This window comes from Xenopus laevis, chromosome 7S (genome assembly GCF_017654675.1).
Source record: "Xenopus laevis strain J_2021 chromosome 7S, Xenopus_laevis_v10.1, whole genome shotgun sequence".
Lineage (NCBI taxonomy): Eukaryota > Metazoa > Chordata > Amphibia > Anura > Pipidae > Xenopus > Xenopus laevis.
Window position 1 is genome coordinate 113,011,894 of NC_054384.1, and position 25,616 is coordinate 113,037,509.

Sequence of the window (25,616 nt, forward strand, 5' to 3'; positions counted from 1 at the left end):
TTTTTTCTATGCTTGACAAAGAGTGGAGTGTTGCTCTAAATGTTGTATTATGCTGCTGTCCCACTTACAATAAAGACGGTTTTATTGAAGCTGGAGTGCGGTCTACTGGGAGACTTTTATATGGCATTAATATGCCAAGAATTTGTATATGTATTAAGCATTTAGATGTAACATAGTAAATATGGATAGTAAAATGCATGGCTTAAATTAATGAATAGTTATACTGAAGAATATCCAATAATATCCAGTAATAAGTACGTTATAGAATACACAGTATTTACTGAGAATGGTCATGAATTGACCCGTTAACTGCAGAACATATCTTGCACTAAGTAGTTACAATCTAGTATAAATCTGACTTTATGTGCACCTTTATCATTAATAGTGACACCTAGAAAAAAGATGGACCTCACATTATTTAAATGTTGAGTAATTGCACCCAGTAAATGAGCTGGTGAATCCGCACCTATGTATGTATAGTGTTTGCACTTATTATTAGCCTTAGACTATGTTGTAGAACCGCATATGCAAATATTATACTTCATGATTTGCCTCATGCAGTACATATACATTATGTATAACATTGAGCAATTGCCAGTTGGTATAATGATGACTATATATGCACAGTGCAAATGTATATAAATATCTATACACATATACCTTCACACAGAGTGATTGTACCTGGCAGTAATAAAGAACGACAGAACACCATACTTACATGGGGACAGACTTAATGTACAATAATGACATGCTTAATGTACATTAATACACTGAGTAATCTCAATCTAGTAGCAATTGTAAATCAAAAATAATGATCACCGGATGCATAAATATATACCAAGTAGTTGCATAGATAATATACAACCTATAGATTGCATAGTATAAACTTGCTGAGAAGCTATAACATGGTATTTACTGAATAGTTGCTTGTATCCTTAAGTATAATGAATTACAGCATACACAGTATCAATATAAATATCAAGGTTGCAACACTGGAATATGATGAGTACAAACGTGCAGCATTAGATATTAATGATTTGCAACATGGTAGTAGTGAAACCTAAATGTGCAGTATAAAACGATTAGTTGCTGCTTGATGCCATAGTGGGCACTCCTGTCTACTTAAATTAGATAAATGAGCCTGGCCATCTCATCTTCATCCAAATGAACAGTTATCACATGTATACAGAGATACCGACAGTATAATCTACTGGTGACAACCTGGAAGCATAATAACTTCAGAGAAGCAATAATATAACATAACGATTGCAACAGTGACCACAAGCATGAGGTGTTACTGTGTTGAGTTGATTTAAAATTAACATGTCCATAGATGAACTGTTGATATAAACAATATTAACATATTGAAATTTACATATGGTAATATAAATATGGAGATGCAAACAGGCCTCCAACTCACATTAGTAGGAATACAAGCTGCAAGTCCTAGTCCACCAAAGACAAAGGTGATCATATCAGAATAGATAATGGCATAGCTAGCCCTGGAAAAAGGTTTTCATACCTGTAGTCTGCATACAACATACGTTGTGGTTATACACACCTTGCAAACTGCAGACCAATCCAAGATGAGTCAACTGAAAGAGGATCAGGCAATATAGACCTATGTTTCAGTTAAGGTCTCCTCTGTTAATGAGATGTGAATTATCTTGCATGCTGTAGGCAAATCTATTAAGCTGCATGAGCTGGAAGGTAATCAGGCAATATATACCTATTCTTCAGTTAGGTGCTTTCTTACCGAGATGCACAATATCTTGCGCTCTGCAGTTAATCTATTAAGCGGAATCAGCTGGAAGTTAATCAGGTACTATGGACCTAATCATCAATCAGGTGCTTTTCTAACAAGATGCAAATTACCCTGCACATTGCAGGTAAATCCAATAAACTAAAGGTAATCAGGCAATAGAGACATAATCTTCAATCAGGTGTTTTCTTAACTTGATGCAAATTATCTTGGATACTGCATGCAAATCCATATACAAATTACCCTGCACACTGCAAGTATAGTAAGTCCAATAAGATAGAATGTAACCAGGCAATATAGTTCTATGTTCATTTAGGTGTACTTTTCCCGGGATGCAAATTACCAGACTCTGAGATTCACATAATACAGCTTCCTCCCAAGATGCTGAACTTCTCAAGATATATCAAAGACACTCTGATATTCCCCTGCAGATCTCCCACTTAACTAGAACTTCCTCCCAGTACCTATAACTGGGGAAAAGGAAAATCACTCTTGCATAGAAATTTGCCTATGGATGTTAAAAACTCATTGTACTTACATAGCATACTTCGAGCTTTTAAACAGAGTGTACCTGAAGAAAGCAATTGTCCTTGTTACATTCTCAAATCATTTGGAATACAACCATGGACTTACTATGCGACTTCAACCACCATGCGGCTTACTGCGATGTACCGGGAACAGAAGGCCATGGTCTGGATAGGACCCTCACAGGATATATTTAGCAAACCCTGGAGCTACAGCAGTCAGAGGCTGGAGACCCTGCTGGTATTGGGATGAGCTCACACACAGGAAAATAAGGATGGATTGCTGGGGCTGGAATTCAAATTTATTGCTATTTCCTGTGTGTCACATGACCAGGGATTAACCAATTAGTACCCACTGCCATGTGAAGTACAGGACAATCGTGAGATAATAAAATTGGAAATTGAACAGAATCTAGATAAAAGATCCAGTGATTTACTATTGGAGAGAGAGGGAGAGTCTGAGCACATAGGTAAGACTGGGGATGATGTTAGTGAAAGATTAACTTAGAGAAGGTTGTTCTGATTGTTTACAGGTATATTAAAGGTATAATGATATGATGGATGGGAAGTCAGATAAAAGGTAATAAGGCGGCAAAGCAATAAAAATCAGAGGTTGGCCCAGAAGTCAATATATGACAGCAGTGCAAAATGATACAGGAGAAAAGGGATTAATGCAGTGAGACTCAAATGAGGGAAAAGACACAGAAGAAAGAGGTGGAAGAAATTTAACTGTAAAGCAGGAAGAGAGAAGTAATCTCACCAACCCCCAGCTCACATTTCCAGGTCTGGGAGAATGAGTAAGGTGTAGGGCCCAATAGGAGAGGGCACCTGGTGATGCAGTGTCAGTGGGAGAAAGCCAGATTTCAGTAATGACAAGCAGATTAAGGGAATTAATAAAGGAATGTTCATTTGCAGCAGTGAGATTCTTGCAAAAGGAGCGGGTGTTCCAGAGAGCACAGGTAAGATTAACTATGTTTTTGGGTATAACAATAATAGTTCTGTGATGCTGGCATTTATTAAAAAAGAAGTTGAGGCCTTGGCTGTGCAAAAATTTGGATGGTGTAAGGGCCAGGGTTGAGGAAAATGTCCCCCGCTGAAATCAATAGAAAGGAGAGAAAAGCTATGTGAGAGTGGAATTTGTAAGTTCTAAATTTGAATGAAGCAAAGAAGTTTCGTGGAACAACAAAAGAATACTTTGTTTACGTCATATGTTAAAAGTGAAAGGAGGAGAGAAGAGAAGTTAAAATTTCTATACTTTCCTGAATCGTTGGAATACGTGGACGAAAAATCTTTTTGGAAGGATGAAATTGCACAGACGAGAAATACAAGATAAAACTATTTAATAGTATAGAGTAAAAAACTACTTACTACAAACCTGCAAGTTATCCCAGATGGTTCAATGATGATTGTAGAGAATCCAGTGCCCTTAGCCTTGTCAGTGTCTTGTCCAACTGCCTTGTTTAACTGCCATATAGTAGCAAATGTTAGCACTAGTGCCATGCCCCTGACACTAGTGCCAACCCCTATATTCATTCTAAATAATTAATCAATAAAACAGCATTCAAACGACAGAGTGAAAAAAGACCCAAGAACCAAGTGTGGCTATATTAAAAAAAAAAAAAAAATTGATTACGAATTACAATGTGTACATGAAATAGCTATGAAAAGTATGCCTAACAAACTACTTAAGAGTCATAAAATAATAGGCAAAGTTGACCAATCACAAGAGGACTTTCCAATCCAGGTCAAAGACTGCCTGTCAACAACATAGCCCTTTGCCTAGACTCTATGACAATTTGACATCGCCGCTATCCCGTAATACCATAGGGAGAGAACAACCCACCAAATCTCCTTCATTTCCATATCGGTCAAAGTTGACCAATCACAAGAGGACTTTCCAATCCAGGTCAAAACAACATAGCCCTTTGTCTAGACTATATGGCAATTTGACATCGTTGCTATCCTGTAATACCATAGGGAGAGAACAACCCACCAAGTCTCCTTCATTTCCATATAAGTCAAAGTTGACCAATCACAAGAAGACTTTCCAATCAAGGTGAAAGACTGCCTGTCAACAACATAGCCCTTTGCCTACTATAGATTCCTCCCAGCCATACAAAAGAATAGGAAGACCCATAGCCTTCTATGACAAAAGCTGTCAGTCACATGGCCCTTTGCCTAACCCCTATGGCAAATTAGCAATTGCCTAAGCACTCCCATGATATAAGCTAACATTCCAACACATTACCATGTGTTGGCCTGTGCCTAGTAAGCCTTGACTTCCCTATCCCGTAATACCATAGGGAGAGGACAACCCACCAAATCTCCTTCATTTCCATATCGGTCAAAGTTGCCCAATCACAAGAGGACTTTCCAATCCAGGTCAAAGACTGCCTGTCAACAACATAGCACTTTGCCTAGACTCTATGACAATTTGACATCACCGCTATCCCGTAATAACATAGGGAGAGAACAACCCACCAAATCTCCCTTATTTCCATATCAGTCAAAGTTGACCAATCACAAGAGGACTTTCCAATCCAGGTCAAAACAACATAGCCCTTTGCCTAGACTCTATGGCAATTTGACATCGCCGTTTTCCCGTAATACCATAGGGAGAGAACAACCCACCAAATCTCCTTCATTTCAATATCGGTCAAAGTTGACCAATTTTTTTTTTCCATTTTTTATTGTAAAACATCATAAAAAACAAAACTTCAAAAACTTCATCAATGTTACAAAATCATGTTGCATTTCTTTTAGTACAATCAACAATGTACAGTATCATTTTAACTTGAAGTTTTCTACAGAGAAAAAGGACAAAATTAATTCATCATTTCAAATCCAGAACTTCCACTTTTTGTATTTCCATATACCTTCTGAATCTACTGTTCCCAATCTATTTTGATCACTTAAAATGTAAAGAAAAAGTTTTCCTCGGATCATATTTACACATTCATCCACTGTAATCACAGTTTTATTAAAGACCAAAATGTTTCTGACATCCCACAAAACTTCCTTTATGCAATTAAATGTTAACCATAATATTTGACTTTGTTTTTTATCAATGTCACATAAACCATCGATTAGCCTTCTTTTTTTCTGAAATTCACGCGTTGGCAAACATCCATGCACAGCCATCCAAGCCAAGCCCTTCTGTTTATTTATTAGAGATTTTTCATTAACCAAACTCCACACCGTTTCACTTTCTTCAACAGTCAAACCTCCAATCACTTCCATTTCTTCTTTTGCTTCAATAATCTTCATCACACTTTTACTATCACACCACTCCTCCACACCAACACCTTCCAAATGATTCCTCCTTATACACCTTTCCATCCTAACATAAAACCAGGGTACCTTAAAACACACTGGCTTTCTCAAATCTATCACCCCCAGGCCATACTTTCGCAAAACATTTCCAGCCGCATATCTCACCATACAACCTTCTAGACCCTCTTTTCTACTTACATTTACACATAGACTCACATACTTTACTGCCAAAAATCTTTCAATCATCATCAAACCTTTACCCCCATTCTTCTTATTCTTTGTTATTTTTACTCTCTTCAGTTTTTCCATCCTAGAATTCCACAAAAACACAAAAATTTGTCTTATAATCTTTTTCAAACATTTATCCGGAGCCGGAAACACACAACTTATATATAGCAAAATTGGTAACAATACTGCTTTAATTACAAGTATCCTTCCTTCTATAGTTAAAGACCTTAAAGCCCAGAAGTCCATTTTTTTTTTTATTCTATTATGCACTCGTTCCCAACTATCCTTCCCATACAAATCCTCTCCAAAAATCACACCTAACACTTCAATCCCTTTTTTTTCCACGGGCCACCCACAACACTCTATTTCCTCCCATACACCAAACACCTTACATACACTCTTTTCTACATTTAATTTAAAACCACTTGCCATACAAAACATCTCAATCAACATCTTTGCCCTCCTCAAACCCACATTTGATTTACATATTACAGTTACAACATCCATATAGCCTATAACATTCAAGTCTCTTCCGCCACTACCAGGTATTTCCACTCCCCTTACCAATTTATCTTTTCTTAACATACACATCAAAGGTTCAATCACACAAATAAATAATACTGGAGATAGTGGGCATCCTTGCCTCACTCCTGTACGCACATCCACTTCCTCACTCAAAAACCCATTTACCTGCACTTTACTTACAATCTCTTTATACAAACATTTGATCCATCCCATCATCCTCTCTGGAACACCCATACACTCTAACACCCTAAACATAAATTCATGCACTACACGATCAAAAGCTTTTTCAAAATCCACAGCTACCACCCCCACAGACACTCCTCTCTCTCTACTATACCAGATTGCATCACGTAACAACATCAAACTTTCCCTTATCTGCCTTCCTGGAACCGCACATACTTGCTCCACTCCCACCATTTTCTCAACCACATCTCTCAACCTATTTGCAATAACCTTAGCTATCAGCTTATATTCTACATTTAATAACGATATAGGTCTCCAATTTCTCAGATCGCTTTTCTCTCCCTTCTTATATAACAAAACAATTATACCCTCTTTCATACTTTTTGACATTTGACCCATTTCCAAAACATTCTTACATACTTCATACACACTTTCCCCTATTAAATGCCAAAATGCACAGTAGTATTCCACTGACAGCCCATCACTGCCTGGAACTTTACCTTTCTTCATACTCTTCAAGCATTCATCACACTCACTTTTTGAAATATCCTTACTTAAAATTTATTTTTCCAAATCATCCAAACAACACTCAATTTCTTCTAAGCATTCTTTTTCTATAGATCTATCTTGCACTTTCTCTGTATAGAGATCATTATAAAACTCTCTTATTACATTCAAAACGTCACGATTCCCTTGTACCAACTCCCCATTTTTCCAAGCACATTCACCATATTTGTTCTCTTTCCAAACACCTTTTTAAAGAAAAATTTAGAACATTTTTCATCCTTTTCCTTAACTACCAATTTTGCCTGTGCTACAATTTTTTCCCTTTTTCCGTCAATACATTTCTCACTTTTTCCCTTGCTTCTTTTATTTCATCGTTCACTTCCTCCCCCAACCTTCTCAATTCTTCTAAGTATTCAAGTCTTATTTGCCACATATGAAATTCATTTCTTTCCTTCCTAACTTTTTCACACCCCTTTATAACAAAAAAATCTTTTTGTTGCCATCTTCACCCATTCCCACCACTCAACTATGTTAATGAACTCATGTTTTCTCGAATGCCATTTCTTAAACAGACCCTCATATTCCTTTTTTATTACTTCATCATCTAACAAAGTTACATTTAATTTCCATATTCCTTTGCCATAATCACTCTCACCACTTATGTTTACCATGCACTCCAAACATACATGATCCGAGAAAGGAAATCTTCGCGAATTACAGTTCTGGACTTGAAATGATCTAAAAAGAAAAATAAAGTCAATTTTTGAGCACACATTTCCTGTATCACTGAAATATGTAAACCTTTTTTGATTGCCGCTTAAATTCTTAAAAGCATCTTGGAAACCAAAAGTGTTTATTAAATCCTTATTAGTTCCTTACTTGAACTATCTAAACCACTCCCCTCTACCCTAGTACCCTCTCTATCACCCGCATTTAGAATACAATTAAAGTCCCCCACCAGAATAACCTGTTCTCTTCCACTTAGAAAAAATTTTAGTTTTTCAAATAATTCAAGTCTTTCTCTTTCTCTTCCTGCAGGAGCATATACATTTATTAACTTAAAGGGAGTATTATTAATATGAAACTGTACTAAGAGTGCCCTGCCTTGCAAAATATGTACAACATTATTCACAACAAAAGAATTATTTTTAAATAAAACACCAATTCCAGCATTTCTTTCAGTACTTGTAGACCATATGCATGACCCACTCTCCCACCCGCTTATCTTTGGCTCTTCAGACAAAAAGCATTCCTGTAGACATAAAATATCAAAATGAAATGATGATAAAATTTTTCAATATTGCAGTTCTCCTATGCAAAGTCTTAATGCTCCTCACATTCATAGAACCTATTCGGAGCTGCATATTTAAAGAAAAGGAAAAAACAAAACAACTTCATCATGTATCGTTCTTTTTTTTTGCCATCCCTCTAGCATTTGTTCTGGCACTTGTTTTTGGCTCAGCCGTTGAGCTTCCCTAGTACTTGCATTTTTTGGACAGCATCTTCTTTTTTCTTTTTGATTTAGAAATAACAGTCTCTGTCTCTGAAAAAAACAAAGTTCGAGTCAACTCCTCAACTCTCTCTTTATCCAAAAAGGCAGCAGATGGGACAGATGAATCAGAATCAATGGTTGCTGAAGATTCACCACCTGTTACTTCTGAGCTGGAAATGTCATCAGTCCATGGAGTAGAAGTGTTGCTCTCCTGATCACTCTTTCTCTTAAAGGAAAACTATACCCCCCAAACAATGTAGGTCTCTATTAAAAGATACTGAGATAAACAGCTCATGTGTAAAACCCTGCTTCATGTAAATGAACCATTATCATAATAATATACTTTTTTAGTAGTATGTGCCATTGGGTAATCATAAATAGAAAATTGCCATTTTAAAAAAATAAGGGCCGCCCCTGAGATCGTAAGATTCACTGTGCACACATACAAACCACATGTAAGGTCACATGAGCCAATTAACAGACAGAATCAGTTAGTGTTGTAGTATTTCTGGTCAGGTGATCTCTGAGGCAGCAAAGATAGAGTCACAAAATGGTGGTTCAAGGCAAGAGATGTAAAAGGCCAATATTTATGTAAATATATATTCCAGTTTAGTAAGATTCTTTAATATGTCATTCAATTTGATATAAACTATCTGTTGCTTAAGTATTCATTTTGGGGGTATAGTTTTCCTTTAAGGGAGAGTTTGTCAACTTCCATCTCACCAGGATTTTCAGCATTTTCGCCCAAAATATTTTCTGGGTTTTCACCTTCCGCACTTAATAGATCAGGGACTACCTCTGGAACATCCCTTGAATCCTCTTTTAATGGTGAAACAGGCTCCACAATCTCTAAATCTTTGCTTTCAGTCTGACCTGTTCCATGTTCCATCTCCAAAGAAGGACCGCGAACTGCTGCCGCATAAGACTTTACTTTTGGACATTGTCTCGCGAGATGCACGTCTGAGCCACATAGGTGACATTTTCTTCCCATCTGGCAGTCTTGTGCCCAGGTTTCCAGCAGTTTCTACAGCATTGACCAATTGTACAGTCCTCTTTTTTATGGCCAAAATTAAAACAACTCTGGCAAAAAGTTGGTTGTCCTGGGTAATACAAAAAGCCTTTATTACCTCCAATGGAAAAGGACTGGGGAGGATGGCACAAACCACCAACACCATTTGGGTCCCGTTCAAACTCAACCCAGAACCTTTTCTGACCATTAAAGGTCCCAAAAACATTATTCAGTTTTTCACCAGGTGATACATAACTACAGTATTTCCGTAAAAAGGCATGGATCTCTTCATTCCTCACGAAAGGATTAAACATATGCACCATCACTGGTGTTCTTTGCCTTGCACGTTACATCAAAAAACGGATTCCTTCCAAGTCAGCATGCTCTCCAATCTCCAAATACCTTTGGTAGCAGGTATGCAGCTCATTCACGGTACAAAAGGTAACGTCAAAAAATCCTTGCTGGGGAAAGGATTGGACGCAAAAAATGGAATCATGCATCATACCAAGAATCCCCTCGATTATCTTCTTCTGGATAGGCATCAATCCCCACGTCTGTTTCTTCTCCTCTGGAACATACAGCCGAACTGTCTGGGGAGCGTCAGGAGGAACGTCAGACGCCATCATTCGCCATCAAAGGATTGCCTTCTCACAAGAGCATGCCTGTTTCCCTATAGCAGCAGCCCATTAACCATTTAAGGAGTAACGGGAGGGCCGAGAGCAGGGTCCTCTTGAGATTTTGCTGGAACTGCCTTAAACCCAATAGAAGCGAGAGCCCAACCCATAGGGAAGGGACTCAAGACCGAGTAGAAGGGACCATGCAAAGGCCGAAGGCCGAGAAGCAATCACGTTGGAAATGTCAGTCTATTATAAGAGCTGACATTCCGGCACATAGCCATGTGTTGACCTGTGCCTAGTAAGCCTCAACTTCCCTATCCCGTAATACCATAGGGAGAGAAAAAACGGCAAAGTCTTCTTCATTTCCATATCGGTCAAAGTTGACCAATGACAAGAGGACTTTCCAATCCAGGTTAAAGACTGCCTGTCAAACAACATAGCCTTTTGCCTACTATAGATTCCTCCCTGCCATACAAAGAATAGGAAGACCCACAGCCTTCTATGACAAGAGCTGTCAGTCCCATATCCCTTTGCCTAGGCTCTATAGCAAATTAGCCATTGCCTAAGCACTCCCATGATAAAAGCTAACATTCCAACACATAGCCATGTGTTGACCTGTGCCTAGTAAGCCTCAACTTCCCTATCCCATAATACCATAGGGAGAGAAAAAACGGCAAAGTCTTCTTCATTTCCATATCAGTCAAAGTTGACCAATCACAAGAGGACTTTCCAATCCAAGGACTGCCTGTCAACAACATATCCCTTTGCCTAGGCTCTATGGCAAATTAACCATTGCCTAAGCACTCCAATGAAAAAAACTAACATTCCAACACATAGCCATGTGTTGACCTGTGCCTAATAAGCCTCAACTTCCCTATCCCGTATAACCATAGGGAGAGAAAAAAACGGCAAAGTCTTCTTCATTTCCATATCGGTCAAAGTTGACCAATCACAAGAGGACTTTCCAATCCATGTTAAAGACTGCCTGTCAACAACATAGCCCTTTGCCTAGACTCTATGACAATTTGACATTGCCGCTATCCCGTAATACCATAGGGAGAGAAAAAACAGCAAAGATTTCTTCATTTCCATATCGGTCAAAGTTGACCAATCACAAGAGGACTTTTCAATCCATGTTAAAGACTGCCTGTCAAACAACAAAGCCTTTTGCCTACTATAGATTCCTCCCTGCCATACAAAGAATATGAAGACCCACAGCCTTTTATGACAAGAGCTGTCAGTTTTCAAGTTTTCAAAGTTTAATTTTTCAGTTTTCAGTTTCATTTTTCAAAGTTTTCATTTTCATTTTTCCACAGTGCCGCTGACAAGTCAAGAAGCCGAAAAGTGCCGCTGTTCATCGCCTACGGCCACACCACCCTGAAAGTGCCTGATCTCGTCTGATCTCAGAAGCGATACAGGGTCGGGCCTGGTTAGTACCTGGATGGGAGACCGCCTGGGAATACCAGGTGTCGTAGGCTTTTCAAAGTTTTCAACTTTATTTTGCCACAGCATCGCCGACAAGTCATGGAGCCAAAAGGTGCTGCTGTTCATCGCCTATAGCCACACTACCCTGAAAGTGCCTGCTCTCGTCTGATCTGTGAAGTGATACAGGGTCAGGCCTGGTTAGTACCTGGATGGGAGACCGCCTGAGAAGTTTTCAAAGCTTCATTTTTTCAAGGTTTGATTTTTTAAAGTTTTCAAAGTTTGAGTTTTCAAAGTTTGAGTTTTCAAAGTTTGAGTTTTCAAAGTTCGAGTTTTCAAAGTTTGAGTTTTCAAAGTTTTCAAAGTTTAATTTTTCAAAGTTTTCAACGTTTTCAAAATTTGATTTTTCAAAGTTTTCAAAGTTTAAATTTTTTCAAAGTTTTCAAAGTTTGATTTTTTCAACGTTTTCAAGGTTTGATTTTTCAACGTTTTCAAAGTTTCATTTTTTCAACGTTTTCAACGTTTTCAAGGTTTGATTTTTCAACGTTTTCAAAGTTTCATTTTTCAGTTTTCAGTTTCATTTTTCAAAGTTTTCATTTTCATTTTTCCACAGTGCCGCTGACAAGTCAAGAAGCCGAAAAGTGCCGCTGTTCATCGCCTACGGCCACACCACCCTGAAAGTGCCTGATCTCGTCTGATCTCAGAAGCGATACAGGGTCGGGCCTGGTTAGTACCTGGATGGGAGACCGCCTGGGAATACCAGGTGTCGTAGGCTTTTCAAAGTTTTCAACTTTATTTTGCCACAGCATCGCCGACAAGTCATGGAGCCAAAAGGTGCTGCTGTTCATCGCCTATAGCCACACTACCCTGAAAGTGCCTGCTCTCGTCTGATCTGTGAAGTGATACAGGGGCAGGCCTGGTTAGTACCTGGATGGGAGACCGCCTGAGAAGTTTTCAAAGCTTCATTTTTTCAAGGTTTGATTTTTTAAAGTTTTCAAAGTTTGAGTTTTCAAAGTTTGAGTTTTCAAAGTTTGAGTTTTCAAAGTTTGAGTTTTCAAAGTTTTCAAAGTTTAATTTTTCAAAGTTTTCAACGTTTTCAAAATTTGATTTTTCAAAGTTTTCAAAGTTTAAATTTTTTCAAAGTTTTCAAAGTTTGATTTTTTCAACGTTTTCAAGGTTTGATTTTTCAACGTTTTCAAAGTTTCATTTTTCAACGTTTTCAACGTTTTCAAGGTTTGATTTTTCAACGTTTTCAAAGTTTAATTTTTCAGTTTTCAGTTTCATTTTTCAAAGTTTTCATTTTCATTTTTCCACAGTGCCGCTGACAAGTCAAGAAGCCGAAAAGTGCCGCTGTTCATCGCCTACGGCCACACCACCCTGAAAGTGCCTGATCTCGTCTGATCTCAGAAGCGATACAGGGTCGGGCCTGGTTAGTACCTGGATGGGAGACCGCCTGGGAATACCAGGTGTCGTAGGCTTTTCAAAGTTTTCAACTTTATTTTGCCACAGCATCGCCGACAAGTCATGGAGCCAAAAGGTGCTGCTGTTCATCGCCTATAGCCACACTACCCTGAAAGTGCCTGCTCTCGTCTGATCTGTGAAGTGATACAGGGTCAGGCCTGGTTAGTACCTGGATGGGAGACCGCCTGAGAAGTTTTCAAAGCTTCATTTTTTCAAGGTTTGATTTTTTAAAGTTTTCAAAGTTTGAGTTTTCAAAGTTTGAGTTTTCAAAGTTTGAGTTTTCAAAGTTCGAGTTTTCAAAGTTTGAGTTTTCAAAGTTTTCAAAGTTTAATTTTTCAAAGTTTTCAACGTTTTCAAAATTTGATTTTTCAAAGTTTTCAAAGTTTAAATTTTTTCAAAGTTTTCAAAGTTTGATTTTTTCAACGTTTTCAAGGTTTGATTTTTCAACGTTTTCAAAGTTTCATTTTTTCAACGTTTTCAACGTTTTCAAGGTTTGATTTTTCAACGTTTTCAAAGTTTAATTTTTCAGTTTTCAGTTTCATTTTTCAAAGTTTTCATTTTCATTTTTCCACAGTGCCGCTGACAAGTCAAGAAGCCGAAAAGTGCCGCTGTTCATCGCCTACGGCCACACCACCCTGAAAGTGCCTGATCTCGTCTGATCTCAGAAGCGATACAGGGTCGGGCCTGGTTAGTACCTGGATGGGAGACCGCCTGGGAATACCAGGTGTCGTAGGCTTTTCAAAGTTTTCAACTTTATTTTGCCACAGCATCGCCGACAAGTCATGGAGCCAAAAGGTGCTGCTGTTCATCGCCTATAGCCACACTACCCTGAAAGTGCCTGCTCTCGTCTGATCTGTGAAGTGATACAGGGTCAGGCCTGGTTAGTACCTGGATGGGAGACCGCCTGAGAAGTTTTCAAAGCTTCATTTTTTCAAGGTTTGATTTTTTAAAGTTTTCAAAGTTTGAGTTTTCAAAGTTTGAGTTTTCAAAGTTCGAGTTTTCAAAGTTTGAGTTTTCAAAGTTTTCAAAGTTTAATTTTTCAAAGTTTTCAACGTTTTCAAAATTTGATTTTTCAAAGTTTTCAAAGTTTAAATTTTTTCAAAGTTTTCAAAGTTTGATTTTTTCAACGTTTTCAAGGTTTGATTTTTCAACGTTTTCAAAGTTTCATTTTTTCAACGTTTTCAACGTTTTCAAGGTTTGATTTTTCAACGTTTTCAAAGTTTAATTTTTCAGTTTCCATTTTCATTTTTCCACAGTGCCGCTGACAAGTCAAGAAGCCGAAAAGTGCCGCTGTTCATCGCCTACGGCCACACCACCCTGAAAGTGCCTGATCTCGTCTGATCTCAGAAGCGATACAGGGTCGGGCCTGGTTAGTACCTGGATGGGAGACCGCCTGGGAATACCAGGTGTCGTAGGCTTTTCAAAGTTTTCAACTTTATTTTGCCACAGCATCGCCGACAAGTCATGGAGCCAAAAGGTGCTGCTGTTCATCGCCTATAGCCACACTACCCTGAAAGTGCCTGCTCTCGTCTGATCTGTGAAGTGATACAGGGGCAGGCCTGGTTAGTACCTGGATGGGAGACCGCCTGAGAAGTTTTCAAAGCTTCATTTTTTCAAGGTTTGATTTTTTAAAGTTTTCAAAGTTTGAGTTTTCAAAGTTTGTTTTCAAAGTTTGAGTTTTCAAAGTTCGAGTTTTCAAAGTTTGAGTTTTCAAAGTTTTCAAAGTTTAATTTTTCAAAGTTTTCAAAGTTTTCAAAATTTGATTTTTCAAAGTTTTCAAAGTTTAAATTTTTTCAAAGTTTTCAAAGTTTGATTTTTTCAACGTTTTCAAGGTTTGATTTTTCAACGTTTTCAAAGTTTCATTTTTTCAATGTTTTCAACGTTTTCAAGGTTTGATTTTTCAACGTTTTCAACGTTTAATTTTTCAGTTTTCAGTTTCATTTTTCAAAGTTTTCATTTTCATTTTTCCACAGTGCCGCTGACAAGTCAAGAAGCCGAAAAGTGCCGCTGTTCATCGCCTACGGCCACACCACCCTGAAAGTGCCTGATCTCGTCTGATCTCAGAAGCGATACAGGGTCGGGCCTGGTTAGTACCTGGATGGGAGACCGCCTGGGAATACCAGGTGTCGTAGGCTTTTCAAAGTTTTCAACTTTATTTTGCCACAGCATCGCCGACAAGTCATGGAGCCAAAAGGTGCTGCTGTTCATTGCCTATAGCCACACTACCCTGAAAGTGCCTGCTCTCGTCTGATCTGTGAAGTGATGCAGGGGCAGGCCTGGTTAGTACCTGGATGGGAGACCGCCTGAGAAGTTTTCAAAGCTTCATTTTTTCAAGGTTTGATTTTTTAAAGTTTTCAAAGTTTGAGTTTTCAAAGTTTGTTTTCAAAGTTTGAGTTTTCAAAGTTCGAGTTTTCAAAGTTTGAGTTTTCAAAGTTTTCTAAGTTTAATTTTTCAAAGTTTTCAAAGTTTTCAAAGTTTAATTTTTCAAAGTTTTCAAAGTTTGATTTTTTCAACGTTTTCAAGGTTTGATTTTTCAACGTTTTCAAAGTTTCATTTTTTCAACGTTTTCAACGTTTTCAAGGTTTGATTTTTCAACGTTTTCAAAGTTTAATTTTTCAGTTTTCAGTTTCATTTTTCAAAGTTTTCATTTTCATTTTTCCACAGTGCCGCTGACAAGTCAAGAAGCTGAAAAGTGCCACTGTTCATCGCCTATGGCCACACCACCCTGAATGTGCCTGATCTCGTCTGATCTCAGAAGCGATACAGGGTCGGGCCTGGATGGGAGACCGCCTGGGAATACCAGGTGTCGTAGGCTTTTCAAAGTTTTCAACTTTATTTTGCCACAGCATCGCCGACAAGTCATGGAACCAAAAGGTGCTGCAGTTCATCTCCTATAGCCACACTACCCTGAAAGTGCCTGCTCTTGTCTGATCTGTGAAGTGATACAGGGTCAGGCCTGGTTAGTACCTGGATGGGTGACTGCCTGAGAAGTTTTCAAAGCTACATTTTTTTAAGGTTTGATTTTTTAAAGTTTTCAAAGTTTGAGTTTTCAAAGTTTGAGTTTTCAAAGTTTGAGTTTTCAAAGTTTGAGTTTTCAAAGTTTGAGTTTTCAAAGTTTTCAAAGTTTGATTTTCAACGTTTTCAACGTTTTCAAAATTAGATTTTTCAAAGTTTTCAAAGTTTGATTTATCAAAGTTTTATTTTTTCAACGTTTTCAAGGTTTGATTTTTCAAAGTTTTCAAAGTTTCATTTTTTCAACGTTTTCAACGTTTTCAAGGTTTGATTTTTCAAAGTTTTCAAAGTTTACTTTTTCAGTTTCAGTTTTCAAAGTTTTCAACGTCATTTTTGCACAGTGCCACTGGCAAGTCAAGAAGCCGAAAAGTGCCAATGTTCAACGCCTGCGGCCACACCACCCTGAAAGTGCCTGATCTCGTCTGATCTCAGGGTTGAGCCTGGTTAGTACCTGGATGGGGGACCGCCTGGGTATACCAGGTGTCGTAGGCTTGTCAAAGTTTTCAACTTTATCTTGCCACAGCATCGCCGACAATCGTGGAGCCGAAAGGTGCTGCTGTTCATTGCCTATGGCCACACCACCCTGAAAGTGCCAGATCTCGTCTGATCTCTGAAGCAATACAGGGTCGGGCCTGTTTAATACCTGGATGGGAGACCGCCTGGGAATACCAGGTGTCGTAGGCTTTTCAACTTTTGACATTTTTTCAAAGTTTTCCACTTTGTGTCTTTGTGATTCCTCCTCGCTGTTTTCAAGTTTAATTTTTCAAAGTTTAATTTTTTCAACCTTTTCAACATTTCATTTTTTTAACGTTTTCAATGTTTTCAAGGTTTGATTTTTCAAAAGTTTCAAAGTTTGATTTTTCAAAGTTTTCAACGTTTAATTTCTTAAAGTTTTCAAAGTTTAAATTTTTTCAGTTTTCAAAGTTTAATTTTTTCAAACTTTTCAATGTTTTCAAAGTTTGTTTTTTCCAAGTTTTCAAAGTTTGATTTTTTCAAAGTTTTCAACATTTTCAAAGTTTGATTTTTCAAAGTTTTCTGTTTCTTTTCTTTTAGTTTTTAAAAACATTTTTTTTTCAAGTTTTCAGTTTCATTTTATCAAAGTTTATAAAATTTCATTTTTCAAAGTTTTCAAAATTTCATTTTTTCAACGTTTTCAAAGTTTTCAAGGTTTGATTTTCAAAGTTTGAGTTATCAAAGTTTTCAAAGTCTGAGTTTTCAAAGTTTTCAAAGTTTAGAGTTTTTTTCAAAGTTTTCAATGTTTTCAAAGTTTGATTTTTCAAAGGTTTCAAAGTTTGATTTTTCAAAGTTTTCAAAGTTTAATTTTTTCAAACTTTTCAAAGTTTTCAAAGTTTGATTTTTCAAAGTTTTCAAAGTTTGATTTTTCAAAGTTTTCCAAGTTTCATTTTTTCAATATTTTCAACGTTTCATTTTTCAAAGTTTTTTAAGTTTCTTTTTTTTAGTTTTTAAAAGAAGTTAGACTACCCAATGGATACTTGATGACAGCAATTGCAGATGGAAGCAATATAACTTAGAATAGGTGATTATTCATACAATAAATACAACCAAAAAAGTCAGTACATACAGTCTGCAAATATACAGGCAAAAATCAATACATTTTTCAGTCTGAGCAAAAAAGACTGCTTGTTCAAAGATATGAAAGTACTCCTGACAAAACAATTTAAACATTTTCTTATAAAGATATTGTTGCTTAGTGATGTCAGGACTGGGTTTCAAACTCTGGACATTGTGCAGAGCTACTCATACATTTACCTGTTGTGTAACTGGAGGGCATTATTGTCCTTTTGCTATGAATTCTTGTTGTACCTATGATACTCCTACCTTTTGCTTCCTCTTTCTTCCCATCTCGTTATCTCCATATGTATTTCATTATTCAATCCTGAACCCCAATTTGTGAGTCTTTCTCTTAAAAAACTGTCCCCAGCTCCTTTACCAAAGTCTCCTATTAGCTCTCCTGCTCTTGTGCCAGTGCTCCAGTCACCTGCCTCTGTGCCAATACTCGAGATACTTGCCTCTGTGCCAGCACTCTAGTCACCTGCCTCTGTGTCAGCTCTCTGTCCAGTTCCAGCTCCTGTACTGGCGGTCTGTCCAGTTTCAGCTCCTGTGTCAACTCTCCGCCTAGTTCCAGCTCCTGTGCTGGCTCCCCATCCAGTTCCAGCTCTTGTGCCTGCACTTAATTACCTTAAACTAAAATTATAATATTCTGTTGACAAATATCTGGACTATAATCTTCTAGAACTCTTGTTTCTAAAAAGCAAGTACCCACCGGATCCTAGAAGTGCCCAGTGGTCAATCCTCAAGGTGTGTGTGTGTGGGGGGGAAATGTCAGGACTTACTGGGTTTCAAACTCTGTGCAGAACTACTTGTGCATTTACCTGTTATGCCACTGGAGGTCCTTAGTGTTCTTTTGCTAGGAATTCTGGTTGTACCTATTATATGTCTACCTTATTCTTCTTCTCTCCGTCCATCTTGTTATCCCCATTTGTATTTTATTATTCAATCCTGACTCTTTATAAGCCTGCCCGTTACCTTTGCTCAGCATAGTAACATAGTAACATAGTAAGTAAGGTTGAAAAAAGACACACGTCCATCAAGTTCAACCTTTTTGTTTTTTATCTGCCTAACTGCCAGTTGATCCAGAGGAAGGTAAAAAAAAACCTCTGAAGCCTCATCAATTTGTCTCAGAGGGGGGAAAAATTCCTTCCTGACTCCAAAATGGCAATTGGACTAGTCCCTGGATCAACTTGTACTATGAGCTATCTTCCATAACCCTGTATTCCCTCACTTGCTAAAAAGCCATTTAATCCCTTCTTAAAGCTATCTAATGTATCAGCCTGTACAACTGATTCAGGAAAAGAATTCCACATCTTCACAGCTCTCACAACTGTAAAAAAACCCTTCTGAATATTTAGGCGGAACCTCTTTTCTTCTAATCGGAATGGGTTACCTTGTGTCAGCTGGAAAGACCTACTGGTAAATAAAGCATTAGAGAGATTATTATATGATCCCCTTATATAGTTATACATAGTTATCACATCACCCCATGAGTGCCTCTTCTCCAGCGTGAACATCCCCAATTTGGCCAGTCTTTCCTCATAGCTAAGATTTTCCATATGTTTCACCAGCTTATTTGCCCTTCTCTGTACCCTCTCTAATACAATAATGTCCTGTTTGAGTGATGGAGACCAAAACTGTATGGCATATTCTAGATGGGGCCTTACAAGTGCTCTATACAGTGGAAGAATGACCCCCTCCTCTCGTGACTCTCTGCCCCATTTAATACAACTCAAGACCTTATTTGCCCTTGATGCTGCTGACTGCTATTGCTTGCAACAGCCAAGTTTATCATCTACAAAGACTCCAACCCTAACCCTAACCCATAATGGATTTGCCTAGTGCAGTACCATTAAGGGTGTAAGTGGCTTGGATATTTTTACATCCTAGGTGCATGACTTTACATTTATCAACATTGAATCTCATTTGCCACTTAGCTGCCCAGATTGCCAGTTTGTCAAGATCGGGATGCCACATTCTGGATGGAATTAATTGGGCTGGATAGTTTTGTTTCATCTGCAAACACTGATATAACACCCTCCCCTAAGTCATTAATGAACAAGTTAAATAAAGGTGGACCTAATACCAAGCCCTGGTGGACACCACTAAGAACCTTACTCCAAGTAGAGAATATACCATTAACAACCACCCTCTGTACCCGATCCTGTAGCCAGTTTCCTATCCATGTGCAAATGACTTCATTAAGCCCAACAGACCTTAGTTTAGAAAGCAGTCGTTTGTGGGGCACAGTATCAAACGCTTTGGCAAAATCCAAATAGATCTACTGCCCCCCCACTGTCCAACATCTTACTTACCTCATCATAAAAAACAATCAAATTTGTCTGACATGACCTATCCTTCATAAAGCCATGCTGATTGCTGCTCATAATGTCATTCACTAGGACAAAATTTTGAATGTGATCCCTTAACAAGCCTTCAAATAATTTGCCCACCACAGATGTCAAGTTTACTGGCCTATAATTGGCAGGCTGAGATTGTAATCCCTTTTTAAATATTGGAATAACATCAGCTTTTCTCCAATCCACAGGTACCATACCAGATGAAAGTGAATCTGAGAAAATCAGAAATAGGGGCTGGTCTAAAACTGAACTAAGCTCTCTTAGAACCTGGGGGTGTATGCCATCAGGCCCTGGAGCCTTGTTTACATTCATTTTTATTAAAGCTTTATGAATCATATCCTGAGTCAGCCACTGACTAGATTGAGATGAGCCATTAGTGCAGCTATAAAGTGAGCCTGGGAACTCAGACTCCTCTATTGTATACACTGAAGAAAAGAACTGATTTAACACATTTGCCTTTTCTGTATCTGTTACAACCATACTGGTACCATTATTTAATGGAGCAACACTCTCAACCTGCATCTTTTTACTATTAATATATTTTAAAAACTTTTTAGTGTTAGTTTTCACCTCCATCACAATTAACTCTTCATTTCCTGTCTTTGTAACATTTATTACAGTGTTTATATTCATTAAATGCAGCATCTGTCCCAACAGATTTGTAGTTTTTAAAGGCCTTTCTCTTCTTTCCTATTAACTTCTTTACTTCTGTATTAAGCCACATAGGATGATTCTTAGAGTTTCAACATTTACCTCTTATGGGAATAAATTGAGAACAGTAAGGATGTAATATCATTTTAAATGACAACCATTTCTGTTCTGTGCTTTTAGCTGAAAACTTAATGCCCCAATCAATACTCTGTAGGGCAGCCATGAAGACACTAAAATTAGCTTTTCCAAAATTCATGGTTTTTGTTGCCCCAGTATATATTTGTTTTTTGCACCAGACATTAAATGATATAACATTATGGTCACTATTACCCAGGGGTTCAATGACTTGCACATTTGCTATAAGTTCTGACTCATTTGAGATCACTAAATCCAGAATAGCAGTTTTTCTGGTAGGCTCCTCAACAACCTGTGCCATAAAATTTTCATGCAACAAGTTTATAAATTGTTCCCATTAACTGATCTGTCAGTACTGTTGCTCCAGTCAACATCTGGGTAATTAAAATCTCCTATTATCATTACTTTACCCAAACTAGCAGCCTTTTCTATTTGCATGAGAAGCTTCGCCTCCTCCTCCTCCTCACTTACATTAGGGGGTCTATACCATACGCCTACAATTAATTTGCTGGACTCTTTACAATTGGTGAAGAACTCCACCCATAAGACCTCTCCCCCCTCATTTTCTAACATAACCTCCTCCTTTATATAAGCTTTTAAATCCTGCCTAACAAACAGACATACCCCTCTACCTTTTATATTGCCTCTGTCCCTCCGAAACAAAGTATAGCCACTGATATTTACTGCCCAGTCATGTGACTCATTCAGCCATGTTTCGGCAACACCAATCACATCATATTTCCCTCCAGCACCAGCACCTCCAGCTCACCCATTTTACCAATCAGACTCCTTGCATTTGCAAACATACATTTAATACTGGTACCATATTGAACATATGACATGTGGTCCTCCCTATCCTTAACAGTATCCCCAGCCAAATCTCCTCCCCCGTTTTCCCTTTCTTTGCCCACTATCTTATCTAACCTGTCTTCCACTGAATCTTTTACTGAACCCTCCCCCCCACACCTAGTTTAAAATCTCCTCCAACCCTCTAGCCATCTTCTCTCCCAAAACAGCTGCCCCATCATCATTGAGGTGCCCCCATCCCTAGCAAAGAGCCTGTAGCCGACTGAGAAATCAGCCCAGTTCTCCAAAAACCCAAAACCCTCCTCCCTACACCAATCTCTTAGCCACGCATTAATCTCCCTATGCTCCCACTGTCTCCTAAACGTTGCTCGTGGCTCAGGTAATATCTCTGAGAAAATTACCTTGGAAGTCCTCGCTTCAACTTTACCCCTAGTTTTTTTTAAATCATTCTTGAGCTCTTCACTACCTCCTCTAACTTTGTCATTGGTACCTATGTGTACCAAGACCGCTGAGTCTTCCCCAGCCCCTCCCAATAATCTGTCCACTCATTCCACCACATGCCGAACCCTAGCACCAGGCAAGCAGCAGACTGTTCCACCACATACAGAACCCTAGCACCAGGCAAGCAGCAGACTGTTCCACCACATGCAGAACCCTAGCACCAGGCAAGCAGCAGACTGTTCCACCACATGCAGAACCCTAGCACCAGGCAAGCAGCAGACTGTTTGGCATGCAGGGGCCTTACGACAGATTACCCTATCCACCTTTCTAATAATTCAATCCCCTATAACTATAACCTGCCTTTCCTTCCTTGCACTCCCCCCACCACCAGTATTAGAACCACTGCCTCCCAGGGTGCGCTGATAGTCAGTCTGCTCCATACACGCCAGTTCAGAGTTTTCCTCCCCAGCATCTTCAGCCAAAATTGTTAATTTTCTATTTTGGACAAGCTGTAGACCAGCCACCCTACCCTTCTGCCCCCTACTTCCCCTCCTGACTGTCACAAACCTTCCTCCCTCATTAGCCTCTTCTCCTCCCCCCGACTCCACTAGCCCCTGCCAGTGGTTGCTCTGCGAGCCTCCTTTCTTCCCCCTCATTTCCCGCTGCTCTCAGTGCTGCAAGTTCACCCCTAGAGTCTGCAGTTCAGATTCCAAGATGAAAACCCAAGACATCTCTCACATGTAAATACTGCCTGGAACTGCTGCTCCAACACCACATACATGTGACACTGACTGATACCAGCAAACCCACTTGCACTCATATTTACACTGGTACTTACAGTCTCCCAAATGCAATTCCTCACAAACGCCTTTTCAGTTTTAAACGCCTTAAGGTTTTTAACGCTGCTTAACACAATTCAGATGCAACACTTAGATCACATGCAACACTCACTTAGCAGCTCCCACACTGGCTTTGAATTCCCAAAGTTAAGGTTTCAACCAGAGCACACAAAGCCTGATCAGACTTTACCTGATTAACTCCTCCCCCTTAATTAGAAGAAAGAGGGAATAAAAATGTTGTTTGCTACCAGCAGTAAAATAACAACCCCTTATTAACTTTTTTAAAAATGCTCCGCTTAGAAACTCTAAAGCACTTGGTCATAAAGCTGTTGCTGTGATCTAGTGCCTGGTTCTTGTGATCTTGTGATCTTGTTCTCATTACCCCCTTCTCATACCTCCCAACTGTCCCATTTTGAGTGGGACAGTCCCGCTTTTGACAGCTCAATCAGCAGTCCCGGATATGTACTGATATGTCCCAACTGCTGCACTGAGCCGTCAGAAAAAGACACAAAGTTTCTAACTTAATGAAAAGTGCTTCAATGAGGCAGCAATGATCTTCCCTTTTCACTACGGGCTACTTGGTACAATCCTCCAGACACCCCCCAAAAAAACAAGAAAGCCAGCCAATCCTAATGCTCTGCAATTCGGGACCCTTTCTGCCTCAGGTGCCTCTGACATAATCACACAGCTCATCAGATCATGCGATATCGTCAGCCAATAATCATCATCGGCAACTATAACCAGGGAGCTCAGGAGGGAGACTAGGAGCTGGGAAGCCGGAGGTGCGGTGAGAGGAGAATCACGGGGAGCTGCTGTAAGAAAGAAGCAGAGGGAGCGGGGGGGCTCAAAAGTGACAGAGGAGAAGCGCAGGGAGCAGAGGAGGTGTGTGAGAGCTGGAGGAGAGGAGGGAGCAGAAGAAGCATGGAAATCGAAGGAGTGGGAGAGAATCAGAGAGAGATAGCAGAGAGGAGGCAATGAAGAGAATCGGTATGAAAAAAAAGACATTTCAGCATTACAAATAACTCACACAGAGCAATTAATAATGGAAAACTGCTGGTAAATGAGCTGTGGAGGGAAAAAAAGGCATGTGGTAAAGTCACATTAATCTGCATGCTGACTGCAAGTAAGGGAAAATCTAAATTTGGCATCCTCACACTTTATGAGTCAGATTTTAAAAGACCGCTGCAGAATATACAGTCGGGTTACGGATCTTCAAAAGGCTCTACTTGGAAATATTTATGTTTATGAAAAAGTTTATGAAAAAATGGCAACATGACCTAGGACCTAGGTATATTTTCATGTAGATTCTTATTTTGAGAAGTATAATTCTGGGTGTCAGTATCACTTTAATTCACCTTCATTAACAAGACTGTATTAACATATTAAAACCATAGAAATGTGTTCAAACTTTCATAACCTGCCAAATGTTGTAAAATGGACATGGTAATCAGGCCACAAAAATGGGCATGGTCAAAAAATTTCACTGCATTGCGCGCGCCAGATCTTTTCGTCAACCTTTCTGTTTCCAGAATGTTGGGAGGTGTACCTTCTGGTTCCTTGTTCCTGATTCCTGATTCCTAGTCCTGTTCCAATTTTCTGCCTTGGTCCTGGTTTGTGTCTCTGCCTGCTCATTTCTGCTATTAAAGTTTGTATTTTCATTGTGAGCACCGTTACTTGTATAACTTTTCTTAGTTATTAAAGGATTCTTCACTGTTTATCATGGAACTCAGTACTGCTGTATGTGGCTATATTCCTGTATACTCCTGTCTTTAGGCTGCCAACTTCCTGGTACTTCATGTCGCCTCCCCAGGAAAGATGTTTCAAGTGTTCTATGGGATAGAGCAATTAATAAAAGGAATTTTTTGAAAGAATGTCTTGATTTAAATACAGAAAAGCTAACCCTAATACAGGGCCGCCATCAGAAATCAGGGGGCCCGTTCAGCAAAATTTTCTGGGCTCCCTGACCAACCCAGATTCTGCCCTCCCCACACTACAGTAAAAAGTCCACACAGACACCAGTGCTAAAAACAGTAAACGCACTCACAAGCCCACTCCAGATCCCACCCACACCAAAGTAAAAAGTCCACACAGACAATAGTGCTGAAAACAGTAAACCCCCGCACTCACAAGTTAGAAAAAGCAATTGGTGGTCAGGGCCCCCTTATAATTTCAAAAAAATTATTGACGGCCAGGGTCACACATAAAAGTTTTAAAAAACATTGGTGGTGAGGGCCCCCTACAAGTTAAAAGAAATCATTGGTGGTCAGGGCCCATCCTATAAGTTAAAAAAAAACATTGGTGCCAGGGCCCACATTAAAATTTTAAAAAAAAAACATTGGTGGTCAGGGGCCCCCTACAAGTAAATAAAAATCATTGGTGGTCAGGGCCCCTCCTATAAGTTAGAAAAACATTGGTGCCAGGGCCCCCTTTAAATTTTTTTATAAAACATTGGTGGCTTCAGGACTTCAACTTTGGGTCTTTTGTGGCTTTGGGTCTTTTGTGGCTTTGGGTCTTTGGCGCGGCTTTGGGTCTTCGGTACAGCTTCGTCAAAGACAATATTATGATTATGTAAAAAGAAGGTTTCTGTAAGACGCGCTGGAAGATTTCCTGGAATTCTTACCTCCCGGTACCTCTCTTCTCAACTGATAGGGCGCAGATGCTTGCTGACGTTATACGCATCGGCGTGAGTGATCCAGACTTAGGTTCGCTTGCGTTTCATGCTGAGCGTTGTGACACTCGAGTTTTGAAGGCCGAGCATCATGACATTATCTTTCGTCACGGATTTCAAATTTTGTT

General features: G+C 39.1%; 6 non-coding genes and 1 pseudogene across 6 annotated transcripts; all 7 read left to right on the forward strand.

Moving 5' to 3' along the window:
- Positions 1–11,479: 11,479 nt before the first annotated feature.
- LOC121396654 lies at positions 11,480–11,598 on the forward strand. The gene has a single exon (XR_005963101.1). It is a non-coding gene; the product is annotated as a 5S ribosomal RNA (ribosomal RNA).
- Positions 11,599–12,198: 600 nt separating this feature from the next.
- Positions 12,199–12,317, forward strand: LOC121396675. Its single transcript, XR_005963118.1, has one exon. It is a non-coding gene; the product is annotated as a 5S ribosomal RNA (ribosomal RNA).
- Positions 12,318–12,901: 584 nt separating this feature from the next.
- Positions 12,902–13,020, forward strand: LOC121396684. The gene has a single exon (XR_005963125.1). It is a non-coding gene; the product is annotated as a 5S ribosomal RNA (ribosomal RNA).
- A 600-nt stretch (positions 13,021–13,620) lies between these two features.
- Positions 13,621–13,739, forward strand: LOC121396696. The gene has a single exon (XR_005963136.1). It is a non-coding gene; the product is annotated as a 5S ribosomal RNA (ribosomal RNA).
- Positions 13,740–14,302: 563 nt separating this feature from the next.
- LOC121396708 lies at positions 14,303–14,421 on the forward strand. The gene has a single exon (XR_005963147.1). It is a non-coding gene; the product is annotated as a 5S ribosomal RNA (ribosomal RNA).
- Positions 14,422–15,019: 598 nt separating this feature from the next.
- On the forward strand, positions 15,020–15,138 carry LOC121396661. The gene has a single exon (XR_005963107.1). It is a non-coding gene; the product is annotated as a 5S ribosomal RNA (ribosomal RNA).
- A 1,442-nt stretch (positions 15,139–16,580) lies between these two features.
- Positions 16,581–16,699, forward strand: LOC121396673 (annotated as a pseudogene).
- Positions 16,700–25,616: the final 8,917 nt, after the last annotated feature.